Here is a 14,710-nt window from a genome sequence, read left to right as displayed (position 1 = left end):
CCTCCGGCGCGGATGCAGCATTGCAAAAATAAAAAAAACCCCGACGCAGCCCTACCTGGGGGGCAGCCTCCGCCGCTCCGCCTCCGCGGGGATCCCCGGGCTCCATCCTGCCGCCCGATCTCCGGAGGGCGCAGGCAGGCTGTGCGGGGTCTGCGCGGAAGAGCCCCTGCCCGCCCGGCTGCCGCCGCTGCGCTCATTCCATGGCCGGGAGAAGAGCGCTTCAAATAAAACGCCCGGCCCGCCAGGCCACGCTGGGAAACGTAGTTCGCGCACCCCGCGCGGGCGCGGAGCCCAAGGGCGAGGGGACTACGGATCCCGGCAGCCCCCGGGGACAGAGGAGGAGAGGCCGGGTGCAGGGATGGAGGGACGGGTGGGCGAGCGAGTGAGTGAGTGGCAGCCGCCAAGCCTTGGCCGAGAGCCAGAAAGGGCCTCCCCGGAGGAGGAGGAGGAGGAGGAGGGAGGCGCAGAGCGGGAGGGAGGGAGGGAACCCCAGGGGTCATCTAGTGACGGCGCCCCAATCAAAAATTTGACTTAAAAAAAAAATCTTTCAATTTTTAAATTTTTCCCGCGGCACACCATGCAACATCTTGCGGCACACTAGTGTGCCGCGGAACAGTGGTTGGGAAACACTGACCTAGACTACAGGGGTGTGGTTGAGGGTCAAATTATAGGGGCAGGGAGCAGCTATGTACCCCACCCTAAGCCCGGGCGGAGGACGGTGACCAAAAGCACACTGAGAAGGTGGTCAAGGCAACACCTTGGCTTACTAAACGCTGCAGGGTTTGCTTCCGTTATCATAGGGCTTAGAAGTATGAGGTGATTCTGCTCCAAAAGGCCGTTTGATCCGTTTTTTATTTTTTATTTAAAGCAGTGGCAACAAACAGCGTATCGAAGGAGCGTGGGATAAATACAAATGCCAGCGTTTTATCTACGGCCCCTGCAGCCTTGGGGAAAAATGCGGCTTGGGGGCGAACTTGGAAATCTTAGCCACTTCAGACAGCTGTGGTGCAGAAAAACTTAACATTCCTTCTACGCTTCAGAAGATTCCCTTTGAAGCTTTATATGTTTTTCTCTCTTTCTCTCTCTCTCTCTTTGTGTGTGTGTGTTTGTCTGGAGGGGACAAACATTTGTGTCCCCAAAACTTCCCCCTGACTTTCCTGGGTTAAAAACTGCAGAGATTCTCTTTTTTATATAATTTTTTTAAAATTAATTTTAACATATAAATTATAAAATGTACCACAAAACTTTTCACTTCTACAATCTTTTTAGACTTCCATCAGCACCTCTGATGATCCACCGTTTTAACCACTTCTTACGCATTTCTTAACTTTATATTGCCTTTATATCTCTTAACAAACCATCCTCCCCCTTCTCCATTTTTACAATACTTCCAATAATACTCCTCACAAAACTTCTTGCAACCCTACAAACGTCGTCTGTTCTTCACAAATACTTTTCAAATAGTCCGTAAATTTACTCCAGTCTTCCATGAATTTCTGGGCTCGCCGGTTTCGAATCCTTCCTGTTAGTTTATCTAATTCTGCATAGTCCATTAACTTCATCCTCCATTCTTCAATCGACGGTAACTCTTCTTGCTCTGCAGGGATTCTCAACTCTCTCAAGGCTCGATCCAGGCTTCACCGATCCAGGCAGCGCTTTTAAGCTCTTTTGGGTGGGGATTTGTTTCGTAAAAGTCAACAAGACTCTATTTGTATAGTCCCATTGTGGTCCATCGCATAGCTCTGCGAGGCAGGCTCAGCGGAGAGATGTGGCGTGCAGCATGCGTTAACCAGCCGCTGGATTCGAACTTGGGTCTTGCTCGTTTCAGGTAGACACTATCCTGGGTGGGGGGGTTGCCTTTAGAGGGCGGGGGTCCAATTTGTCCCCCACCCCACCCGTTGCTTCACCTAAGGCAGTTTGAAAGCGGTACAGGTCTTCTCATTTTGCATGTTGCAACCTGGGGAAACCCAGCCAGATGGGCGGGGTATAAATAATAAATTATTATTATTATTATTAACCTGAATATGCCCATAGTTCTAGCATGAAACTGCAGGCCACCAGAGGGTGGTTCTCCCCAGATGTTGCTGGACCACAGTTCCCATCCCAACATCTGGAGAACATCGCGTTGACCAGATGAGAGATGCACAATTGCATCTAAGGTGCCTGTTGTTGCTGTTGTGGTTGTTTTGTTTTTGTTTTTATAAAAAAAAGCGGGGCTTCCTGCATCTAATTCTGAAGCCCCAACAAAAATATATTTTAGGCCGTTAGATTTAATGTGCTACATTTATGTCCCATGCTTCTCTGCTCTGGGAGGGAAACAGCTCTGAACTTGGCACCAGAAGTGAGTTTTCCACACCCTCTGGGCATACGAGAGCCAGCGGTTAGTGTGTTGGGCTAGGACAGGCTTCCTCAACCTTAGCCCTCCAGATGTTTTTGGCCTACAACTCCCATGATCCCTAGCTAGCAGGACCAGTGGCCAGGGATGATGGGAATTGTAGTCCCAAAACATCTGGAGGTTGAGGAAGCCTGGGCTAGGACCTGGGAGACCAGGGTTCGAATCCCTAGTCGGCTGTGAAGCTTGCTGGGTCTGGGGCCCAGCCCCTCTCATCTTAGCCTACCTCACAGGGCTGTTGTTGCGAGGGTAAAATTGGGAGTGGAGGAAAACAAAGTAAAAAGCAGGCAATGAAAGAGTCCGACGGCATCTTAAAATAGGAGCAAAATTGTTATAGAGCAAGTTTCACATCGACAAACCTAGACAGCATCTTAAAAAGCAGAGACATCACCTTGCCAACAAAGGTCCGTATAGTAAAAGCTCTGGTTTTCCCAGTAGTGATGTATGGAAGTGAGAGCTGGACCATAAAGAAGGCTGATCGCCGAAGAATGGATGCTTTTGAATTGCGGTGCTGGAGGAGACTCTTGGGAGTCCCATGGACTGCAAGAAGATCCAACCTCTCCATTCTGAAGGAAATCAGCCCTGAGTGCTCACTGGAAGGACAGATCCTGAAGCTGAGGCTCCAAGACTTGGGCCACCTCATGAGAAGAGAAGACTCCCTGGAAAAGACCCTGATGTTGGGAAAGATGGAGGGCACAAGGAGAAGGGGACGACAGAGGACGAGATGGTGGGACAGTGTTCTCGAAGCTACCAGCATGAGTTTGACCAAACTGCGGGAGGCAGTGGAAGACAGGAGTGCCTGGCGTGCTCTGGTCCAGGGGGTCACAAAGAGTCCGACGCGACTAAACGACTAAACAACAAAAAGTTTCGCATGGCACGACTGCATAGGCCACAAAAGTGGCGGCAGGGGGACAGTGAATTTGCTAACTCTTAAGGTGCCCTGACGCTCCTTTATGTGGTGTTCGGTGGTTTTCACCTCTGCAAAAAGCCCTGCGAGAGTGTGCCTGGGCATGTGCAGAGGGCAGCCCCTTCCCCTCTGACCAGCCGGGGCTGAGGGCGCCCCTTCTGTGAGTAAGAGCTGTTTGACTGCGGACCTGACTCCCAGGAGACGTGGTGAGACTTCTTCTTCCTTGGAGCTTTATAAGGAGAGGTCCATCTGGCATGTTGAGATTTCTGCATTCCAGGGGGTTGGACTAGATGACCTAATGGGGTCCCCTTCCGACTCGACGATTCTGGGAGACCTGTCTGTGTGGGTTTCTTTTGCTTTCACACACACACTCCCCCCCGGAAATGCACGTTTGCAAGCAACTTTTTAAAAGTCTCCTATGGAAAAACAGAGTGCTGTGAAAAGGCCTCTCTCTCTCTCCTCTCACTGTGCCCCCCTTTCATTCCTCCTCTCTGGGCTCCTCCCCATTCCCTTCTGCGGTGGGCCCCCCCCCCTCCAGCCCCTCCCACCGCCCAGAGCCTGGCAGGGGAGACACTACTCCCTTCTCCTTCTCTCTCACTCCCTCTCCAGCTCTCAAAACTTTCCAAGTTTTGGATTAACTGAACGGGGCTCCTCCAGGACGCTGGACTTCTGAGCCCCCTCTTTTCCTAAACGCACCCCCCCCACCCCGGTTCTTTAAAGGAGGGGACAGACAACACCGCCATGCATTGATGGGGAAAAGTTGCTTTCTCGCAGGGTGAGTCCTGAATGTTTTTTTATTTACTTAAAACAATGTATCTCTGTATAGTTTGGCTTCTTCGCCTAATCCCAGATTCAAACGGATGCTAAAATTGCCTGTTTTTGCCCTGTTTCTCGCAAATGGATCTCAACTTTTACTCTCCCTCCTTCCCCCTCCATTTTTTTTTTTAAACCCAAAGATACACCTCTTCTCCACCATTGCTACCCTGACGAAGGGGGTCTTTTGTTTTGCAAGTTGAGAGGAGCCAGAGGAGGAACAGATCCCTGCCCACCCCCTTACACCCCCATTTTCCAGGGTGGGGACATTGGAGCGGGTTGGCTTTCCTTATTTTCTTTGCAGACCCGTTTCCCACCCCCCCCCTGCCCACCCAAACCCACCCAGCCCTGGTCTCAAAAACAAAACAAAATGAAATTAACGGTGTGCGTTTTTGAACCCTCTGGCTTCCATTCTCTTTGGAAAGACCACCTGTGCCTTTGAAACGCATCGTTTTTTGGGGGGAGAACTGGGCACTTTTCCGCTTCCCTTTAGAAGGCTTCAGCCTGGAAATGTACTCTCTGTGTCCCTACATGTACAATTCATATCTGTGCGCATATATATATATATAAAACCTCTGGGTTTTAAGCCAAGTGGAAGAAACCACTGAAACTAACCGTTTCTCCATTCTTGTCGATTTCGGTGGGTTTCTCTCTCCAGCAGGCCGGGCTATAAGGCAGATATATCGCTTCTCCAATTTCTGTTATTTTGGCTTTCGCTTCTTAACTTTCAAGCAAACAACTTGCGCTTTCTGCAAAGTTAACTATGGGGTTTTATTTTGAGAGAGGGGGTGGACTTTGGTGGGAGGGCAAGAGACTGAAGAAAAAGAGTCGTGCCCCCCCCCTTTCTTCATCCTATTGCGTGTAGAATCTGTTGTGTTTTAGGAGCGAGGTCAGGAAAGTTCTGAAAATAAAAAAAAAACTTTACTAAAGAGGAATGATTTTTCTGTAGGACTGCGGGTGGGGTGTGTGTTTTATTATGAGTGTGTGTTGAGGGGGATGTTTTTGGGTTTGTTTTTTTAAAAAAACTCTGAGCAGCCGCACAATTGCCCTATAGAGATATTCTGTATATCCTTCCCTCTCCCGACTCCCAGTCTTTTGTCTGATGCACAACAAGGAGTGAATTTTAGGAGGCGAAAATCCTCTCTTAAGTTGTTGTTTTCTGAACCTGTTAAAAGCTGGATTCTGGTCTCTCTTCCTCCTTTACCCCCCACCCACCCAACACCACTTTAAAAATAAATAACATAATCCAGCCGTTCATTATCTGATGTGTGTTGCTTACCAAATGTTCAAGTGCAGAGAATAAACTCTTCAGCAGAACTTTGGCAAACGGCGTCCCCCTAATTTAACCGAGGGTTGTCTAGCTTAAAAGGGTTGAATTCGGCAGAGTTGGTAAAACAAATTTCCAAGAATTTGCTATTTTTTAAAAGGGGGGGGGGAGATGTTCGCTTACCATTTTCAGCCTCCCTTCCCCCCACCTTGTCTCAATCCCCTCCTAGACCCTTAATGAACAAAGGATGGCCAATGGAGAGGGGAGAAATTGGGGGGGGGGGAGAACACAGAAAGAAAAACCATGTGATAGATTTAAAAACACTATAGAATTTAAACCAGTCTGATTGAAAGCGGGGGAAAGTTGCAAGCGCATTGTGTGTTCGTGTGTGTACATTTTTCCAAGTTTGGGTCTTGATGATTAGGAGCAAACAATTAGGGCTTAATAAAAAGAGATTTCTGCTCCTTTAGTACAGATTTCGGAGCCCCTTTCTCCTCTGCAAAGACCCTGCAACAGCAAATATTTTAGCCCTGGCAAATGTGGACGGTGTTATTGTTGTAGGCTCTCTAACGGCCGTTTGGCCCTGTGAGGTGCGTGGGGGGGGGTTGCTGCTGTCTGTCAGAGCAAGAACATCTGGCCTGTCGAATCAGCTTTAGTGAAATGTGGTGCCGATTAAGAAGCCATCTTTTCTCCCCCTTTCCCTGCAAAAAAAACCCCCAAGCAAAACCCTACCTTTTATTTTATTTTTTAAATTTTTTTTACACTTTCTCTCCCCCCCCCCCCCCGGTATGTTTTCCAACTATTCAGCCGCAGGAGAAAACTCAGTTTTAAAACAACAGTGCATTGCATCCAGTGTTACTTGAAAGTAGACCCATTTGGAGCATGTGGGATGAAGTTTGCCTTGCCCCTTGGTCTGCTCTCAGCAGCACCGACACAGGGCGCGATCCGTTGAATTCAGTGGATCTGCTCAGAGTGCTGCTATTTGTTTTTCTAACTTATCTGTTGCATTTACAGGTGAAACTCGAAAAATTAGAATATCGTGGAAAAGTTCCTTGATTCCAGTGATTCAACTTAAAAGGTGAAACTAATATATGAGATGGACTCATGACATGCAAAGCAAGATGTGCTTCTACTTCTCAGAGGTCCAGTCTTGCTCGATTTGCAATCCTTGTTTTGCTGATTTCCTTGAATATTCTAATTTTCTGAGATTGTTGGGGGTTTTCATCAGCTGTACACAATGATAACAAATCAAGGCTTGACATATCTCGCTTCGCATGTCATGGATCTATCTCAAATATTAGTTTCACCTTTGAAGTTGAATTAGTGAAATTAGTGAAGTTGAATTAGTGATTTTTCCATCATACTCTAATTTTTTGAGTTTCACCTGTAGACCCCACTTCCCCCCGAAGGGGAGCTCAAAGTGGTTTACATGGTTCCCCCTAACCCTAACCCTTCCCCAGACCCCCTCAGTAATCTCCGCAAGGAGACCTCCATCAGACCTGGTTACCACCTGTGAGGTGTCCATACTTCAGGTTGTTTAAAGTTGGTTTATACCTAGAAATGAGAGATTGTGTTTGTGTGAAGCTGTCCTCCGAGCTGGATTGTTCCAATATTGCCAGATATCTGGTTTTGGGGCAGAACGGGTCTTCGGTTGGTGTGAAGCAAAAATCGCACCTTATATACAAAGTCCTTTTGGATTCTGACTGATTGCAGGCTCATCTCTGAGTTTTCAATTTCTTGAGACGAGAAAGCTGCCTTGGTGTAGTAGTTAGAGTGTTGGACCTGGGAGGCAAGGTAAAGGTAAAGGGACCCCTGACCATTAGGTCCAGTCGTGGCCGACTCTGGGGTTGCGGCGCTTATCTCGCTTTATTGGCCGAGGGAGCCGGCATACAGCTTCCAGGTCATGTGGCCAGCAGGACTAAGCCGCTTCTGGCGAACCAGAGCAGCGCACGGAAACGCCGTTTACCTTCCCGCCAGAGTGGTACCTATTTATCTACTTGCACTTTGCTGTGCTTTCGAACTGCTAGGTGGGCAGGAGCAGGAACCAAGCAACGGGAGCTCACCCCGTCATTGCGGGGATTCGAACCGCCAACCTTCTGATCGGCAAGTCCTAGGCTCTGTGGTTTAACCCACAGCGCCACCCGCATCCTTGGACCTGGGACAGCAGGGTTCAAATCCCCACTCAATAGGTGACTTTGAAGCTCAATAGGTGACTTTGCAGTCTCAGTAATTCTTGGCCTAACCTGCCTCACAGGGTTGTTTTGAGGAAAGGGAGCGCCTTGGGGAGAGAGACAAATGTGGGATCCAAATGCAGTACGAACGAGGCATTGGCAACCCGATTTTGCAGCCTTTGCCAGTGCACTGCCCTCCAGATGTTTTGGATCACAGCTGGCTCTGGCCCCAGCAAGGCTGTTGGCAGAACAGCTGGCAGGTTTCCTGGCAAATCAATTTCGAAACTTAAGTGGAGTTTCACAAGCAGCTTATTGAGCTGGTACAGGAGATTTTGGAAAGGGAAAAAGTTGTGTGTATGTAATTTTGTGTGTGGGTGTGTACATGTAACGTTTACCTGATCAGTTTACAAATGGTGCACCTTATTGATCAGTCTTCCTCTTAAAAATATTTTTAATGCAAGTCTCATTATTATTATTATTTAAATTTATATACCGCCATTCACCCAACATCACGGAGCGGTTCACAACGTAATAATACAAAAGGAGAACACAAAAATACATCATAAAATCAGAACAAAAGCAAACTAATAACAGGGAGCCACTGCGGAAAAGGCCCTGTTCTCATGTTGCCACCCTGCGGACCTCTCAAGGAGGGAACTCATGAAGAAGGGCCTCAGAGGAAGATCTTAGGGTTCTGGGTGGATTCCTGTGGAAAGAGGCAGTCCTTGAGATATTGCGGACCTGAGCCTTTAAACCCATGATAAGTACTTATGGAAACTGCCAATCACAGCCACCACCTTTTACAAAGAAGGAGGAGGAGGAGGAGGAGGAGGAGGAGGAGGATGATTCTGGTCTGATGCCTCTTCTAAGACGGGACCTGCCAAGAACATAGAGTTGTAAGGGACTCCAAGAGTCATCTAGTAGTCCAATTCCCTGCAATTCAAGAATTGCAACTAGATTATCCATGACAGATGGCCATCCATCCTCTGCTTTAAAACCTCCGAGGAAGGGGGAGGGGGTCTGCCACCTCCCCAGGGAGACTGTTCCCACTGCCAAACAGAATCTTGTATCTGCGGTTTTCGGGTGGTTTTTTTGGGGTGTGTGTATATATATATTATATACGCACACACAAACATGCATATGTATATGCTCATAATATATTTATTTGTGTGTGTGTACAAAATGCAGTTTGGAATGTTAACATTAAGTCCTGCATAACCTTATTAAGGGACGCGGGTGGCACTGTGGGTTAAACCACAGAGCCTAGGACTTGCCGATCAGAAGGTCGGCGGTTCGAATCCCCGCGACGGGGGGAGTGCCCATCGCTCAGTCCCTGCTCCTGCCCACCTAGCAGTTCGAAAGCACGTCAAAAGTGCAAGTAGATAAATAGGTACCGCTCCTGCGGGAAGGTAAACGGTATTTCCGTGTGCTGCTCTGGTTCGCCAGAAGTGGCTTTGTCATGCTGGCCACATGACCCAGAAGCTGTTCGCCGGCTCCCTTGGCCAGTAAAGCGAGATGAGCGCCGCAACCCCAGAGTTGGCCACAACTGGACCTAATGGTCAGGGGTTCCTTTACCTTTAACCTTATTAAATAAATATTTGAAAACTCCACCCAGCCGTTTCAACAGGGTTTCGATGCCATCCCCTTGTTTTGAAAAAAAATGCCATTTAGCGGCGGTCGGAAAAAGGGAGTTCAGTAAATCTAAACCAGAGACAGAGATGCAATTTGTGCTTTCAAAGAGAGTCAGTCTCTCTCTCTCTCTCTCTCTCTCTCTCTCTCTCTCTCTCTCTCTCTCTCTCTCTCACACACACACACACACACACACACGGAGCTAAATAATTATCGGCAGCATAAGAACACCAGGCTCACCTTCTTCAGCATCCTTCTCACCAGACACCTGTGGGAAACAACCACGGATGACCCAAACGCCAAGAGCATTCTCTCCCTTCTGCAGTTCCCAGTGGCTAGTCTTCAAAAGCATCCCTGGTTAGCCATTGAGGTTAGTCGCTGCTGATCTCTCTAGGAGTCTTAAGAACATAAGAAGACCCTGGGTTCTGGGTCAGGCCAGAGGGCGCCCCACTGAGTCCAGCATCCTGTTCTCGCAGCCAGATACCCCAACAAGAAATCCTGCAAGCAGGACCTGGGCGTAATCACGAATCTTAAGATGTGCACCTAAGGTTCATCTGAGTAAACTATTTTCCCCCACCCACAGACATATCATTCGGCGGTCTGCGAAGAGAACGTTCATCAGATGCAGAATTTTGTTGTTGTTGTTGCAATGGCTTGATATTTATAAATCCGGTGCTGTTCAGCGCTTGTGGGGAAACGGTTTGGGGGGGGGAGAGGAAGAGAGATTGTGGGAGGGTGTGGGCGGGGGAAACGGAATCTTTATATAAGAGTTAATTTAGTTTGTTCAAAATGTGTCAGCGTGATCTGAGCGTTCGTTTTCCTGCAAACCACCTTCAATCTATTCATTTTTTGAAAAACGCATAGACAATCTCTCGCCCATTTGGAAAGAGAAAAATAAGAAAGATGTGCATCCGTCTCCAGGGAGAAAGCTATATATTTATTTTTCTCTCCATCTTTCCCCTCTTTTTTTAAAAAAAACCCAAAACAAAATCGCATGTAAGAGTTATCCAACGCTGGAGAGCTGAAACACATCCTTTCCCCCCCGGATTAAAAATCAGAGCGGTGCTTTGCTTTTGAGCTTGGAACATTCTGCATGCAGAACAGCTTCTCCGCTGCTGAGCTAGGACACCTGCCCACCCTCAGAGCTCCCGCCCATCTGAGGATCGACAGGAGTCACTGTGCCAAACATGGCTCCTTATTGGAAGGAGTTTGGCCCGGAACGCTGACTCACGCAGAGGCGCAACAGGCAATTCTGAGTACAGGAAATTGTGTATTCGTCCCCCCTCTCTCACATACCCTCTGCATCCCCCTCCACGTCGGTAGAGCATGAGGCTCTCCATCTCAGGGTCAAGAATTCTCAAAGAACCAGTCTTAAACCAGTCTTGGCATAGGGTTTAAGACTGGTTCTTTGAGAATTCTTGGCCCTAAGATTAAGAGCCGACATGGAGGTGGGTGTCCTGTCCTTCAGCCCTCCCGCTGGAAAATGTGTTGCTTTGGCAAGCAGGCAGGGATGTGCTTTGTAGGGGAGGGAAACCAGATTTTTTTCCTTGGGGGGCGCAGAGATGCACAGAGTGAAAAACAGGGTTTTAAAGGGTTCCCATTCATCCTTAAAGTCAGTTATCCTTGTCCCGTAGCTTAAATGTCAGTTTGGCCAGTTCTTCATAGTCCATCAATTTTTCTTGCCACGATTCTTTAGTTGGGGTTTCTTCAGTCTTCCATCCTTGTGCTACCAGAACTCTCGCGGCCGTCGTCGCATACATGAAGGTGTTTTTCAACTTTTCCCCCAACCCTTTACAAAGTATCTGAAGACGCAACAAAGCGAACTGGACTCCTTGGCAGGTTTTGAATAAACATTCACAAACTTTTTATTGATAATAAATCAGCTAAAGAGTTTGAGGATCTATACAGCTTTGTAACACAGAGAAAACAGCATTCTTAGAGAAACCAAAGACTGGAACTGAGGGAAGTTGGAGGGGGGGGGGAGGGAGGGAAAATGGGGGGGGGGGAACAAGGATGATAAGTTTTTGGATAATATGTCTTGTTATAATTTTGAATTATTTTTTTTTAGAAGAAAGAAAGAAAGAAAGAAAGAAAGAAAGAAAGAAAGGAAGGAAGGGTTGTATGGGAGCTTAAGGGTTAAAGGGGGGGGAATTACATGGGCAAAGGACGTTCCAAGCCAGTTCCTCTCCTCTCTTTTCCTCCCTCCCGTCCACCCTGGATGTAATTAAGGGATGGAGGTTTGCCACTCGATATTGACAGAGGTCCAAGATCCACAAGGAGGGATCGCCATATAGCAAGGATCTCTATATTTAGCATTCCCCATTGATCTGGTCAAGGGCCGGGTCAGGGTGTAACCAAACTGGAGGCTGGATTTAATGCAGAGGGAGTCATGAGGGGAATGGAGGAGCGGCTTGCCCCATGGAGAGGGAGCTCATCCTGGTATCAGGGCTGGGGCCAGTAACCTTTCTGGGAGCAAATTGGGTCAAATTTGCACGTTGGGAAAGCTGCAGCTTATTGCTTATTGTGGGATGTCTCTTTTACGATTACGATATAGTATAGCATCTAGATCAAGGGAAGTAATAGTGCCACTGTATTCTGCTCTGGTCAGACCTCACCTGGAGTACTGTGTCCAGTTCTGGGCACCACAGTTCAAGAAGGACACTGACAAACTGGAACGTGTCCAGAGGAGGGCAACCGAAATGGTCAAAGGCCTGGAAACGATGCCCTATGAGGAATGGCTAAGGGAGCTGGGCATGTTTAGCCTGGAGAAGAGGAGGTTAAGGGGTGATATGATAGCCATGTTCAAATATAGAAAAGGATGTCACATAGAGGAGGGAGAAAGGTTGTTTTCTGCTGCTCCAGAGAAGCGAACACGGAGCAATGGATCCAAACTACAAGAAAGAAGATTCCACCTAAACATTAGGAAGAACTTCCTGACAGTAAGAGCTGTTCGAAAGTGGAATTTGCTGCCAAGGAGTGTGGTGGAGTCTCCTTCTTTGGAGGTCTTGAAGCAGAGGCTTGACAACCATATGTCAGGAGTGCTCTGATGGTGTTTCCTGCTTGGCAGGGGGTTGGACTCGATGGCCCTTGTGGTCTCTTCCAACTCTATGATTCTATGATATCTTTATTGTCATTGTCCCTTGCGCCTTTTAGCTGAGGGAGAGACCCTCTGCCCACCAGGGAGGGTCTCCGCAGTGGGAGACCTCCCATTCAGATCATTTGTTGGAGGCAGTAAATGCTTCTGAATTCTGCCTGCTGGAAACTGCAGGAAGGGAGAGTTACCGTATTTTTCGCGCTATAGGACGCACCAGACCATAGGACGCACCTTGTTTTAGAGGGGGAGAACAAGGGGAAAAAATTCTCCCCCTCTCTGCATCCTGAAGCAAAGTTCTTAACCTGAAACACTATTTCTGGGTTAACTGAGTCTGTAACCTGAAGCGTATGTAACCTGAAGCGTATTTAACCCGAGGTATACCACTGTAGTTGCTTTGGAAGACGATAGTCAGGCATCCGAACAACATGGCCAGTCCAACATGTCAGCCCTGAAAGATTGTGTCTCTCTCTACAAACGGGTGCTAAGATCTTCAGATGAGAACCATCTCTAGGTCCCATGTACTGCAAAGGCAATGGTTGGTGCTTACACAAGAGACAGAGCCTTTTCTGCAGTTGCTCCCAGGCTGAGAAAGACAAGACCCTTTTAGTGCACCTGGTTGGTCTCTCTGAGGATGCTGGACTACATAGGTGAGCCAACCTTGGCCTGATCCAGGAGGGCTCAGTGGCTTAGCAGGGTCTCTTATCCCTTGCCGCTAGAATTGGTTTTAACTGGAGATGTCGGGTCCTTTGCTTAGGCAGGGAGACTTATCAGCTCGGCCGTAAAGCTTGAGATAGCCGAGGCAGGCTTGAGGCAGCGGTCTCTCAGCCCTGCCTTCCTTAAAGGGATAGGTAAAGGTAAAGGGACCCCTGACCATCAGGTCCAGTTGTGACCGACTCTGGGGTTGCGGCGCTCATCTCGCTTTACTGGCCGAGGGAGCCGGCGTACAGCTTCCAGGTAATGTGGCCAGCAGGACTAAGCCGCTTCTGGCGAACCAGAGCAGCGCATGGAAACGCCGTTTACCTTCCCGCCAGAGTGGTACCTATTTATCTACTTGCACTTTGAGGTGCTTTCGAACTGCTAGGTTGGCAGGAGCTGGGACCGAACAACGGGAGCTCACCCCATCGCGGGGATTTGAACAGCTGACCTTCTGATCGGCAAGTCCTAGGCCCTGTGGTTTAACCCACAGCGCCACCTGTGTCCTGGGCCTCAAAGGGATGTTGTTAGGATAAAGTTGAGGAGGGGAGACCACATACAGGGCCATGACGGATGATCATTTCCTCTCCAGAGGGGCACCTGCTTCCTGATTTGGTGATGCTGAGACCCTCCATCTGCTAGTAGGCAGGAGCTGGGACAGAGCAACGAGAGTTCACCCCATTGTGCAGATTTGAACCGCCAACCTTCTGATCAGCACCGGATTTGTGTAGAGTTTACTCCTTAGCCTTTTCTCCCAAAGATACCCACAGACTTCAGCACCAGCATATGGGACAAATGTCTCCAGCAGCTCAGTGGAATAAGGCTGTATTATAAACCCTCCAGCTCCAATCCTGTTGGATTAGACAAAATGTCTACCTGACAACATTAAGTACAGCCTTCCCAGAAAGTAAAGCCATCTAGGTCTATGGTGAAGTAGGAACCCTGTTTAAGAAAAGGAAAGACATATCTAGCAGGTCCCTCCTCTGCTTGACGATTTTCCTCCTTGCAAGGCTTCTTCTAAGCTCTGTGGTGTTCCAATTTCCCCACCCCAGACCACTTGAAGATCTCTGAGGGTCTCAGCGGAGACCTTAATTATGATTTATTTTTTTCCTGCTCGCTTCAGCAATTGCAACATGCTGTGCCGGATTCTGTATGGTTTTTAATTGTGTTATTATTGCTTCCTTTAATTCCTTATCAATTGTATTAACGTGCATTCTGTAAAGCTCAAATTGCAATATATGAAGTAAAAGGAGGAGATGAAAAAAAAATCGATATGGATGTTTAATGCGGGCGTGCCGTGGGACCGTTTGAACAAAGTTGGTGGACCACTGTGTTCTCTCTCTGCTTTGAGAATGGCAGGATCGAGCCATACTGAGCAGTCATGGAATCATTGGAAGGGGCCAAGAGGGTCATTTAGTCCAACCCCTGCTAAAAATGGCAATCCAAGCTCTGTATAATAATAATAATAATAATAATAACAACAACAACAATAATTTATACCCTGCCCTCCCCAGCCAAGGCCGGGCTCAGGGTGGCTAACAAGCAATAATAAAAACAAGTTGAATAAATACAACTTAAAAACAAGATTAAAATACAACAATTAAAATATTGAAACATTAAAATATTAAAATGCAGCCTCATCGCAGGAGGAGAAAGGAAAAAGAAAAAAGAAAGAGGGGGAGGGAATCAAATTGGCTCCAAGCCAAAGGCCAGGCGGAACAACTCTGTCTTACAGGCCCTGCGG

The 14,710-nt window shown here is 47.9% G+C and overlaps 1 protein-coding gene across 14 annotated transcripts in view; it reads left to right on the top strand.

Annotated features, from left to right (window-relative positions):
• The window catches only part of PTPRS (protein tyrosine phosphatase receptor type S), a 305,911-nt gene that overhangs the window by 47,631 nt on the left and 243,570 nt on the right, over positions 1 to 14,710 (top strand). For 6 of the 14 annotated variants that reach the window (XM_081895354.1, XM_081895352.1, XM_081895350.1 and 3 more), the window contains exon 1: positions 3,876 to 4,074. The exons of 1 other annotated variant lie outside the window; for it this stretch is intronic. The gene's annotated coding sequence lies outside the window, so the exon portion shown is untranslated. Of the gene's footprint in view, positions 1 to 3,875; positions 4,075 to 14,710 lie in introns of those variants that run through there. 7 more of the 14 variants (XM_081895349.1, XM_081895347.1, XM_081895345.1 and 4 more) reach the window with 2 other exon arrangements.

Source organism: Podarcis melisellensis (assembly GCF_964234715.1).
Source record: "Podarcis melisellensis genome assembly, chromosome: 18".
Classification (NCBI taxonomy): domain Eukaryota; kingdom Metazoa; phylum Chordata; class Lepidosauria; order Squamata; family Lacertidae; genus Podarcis; species Podarcis melisellensis.
The sequence above is the reverse complement of the archived record's forward strand: the minus strand, read 5'-3'. Positions and strand labels throughout refer to the sequence as shown.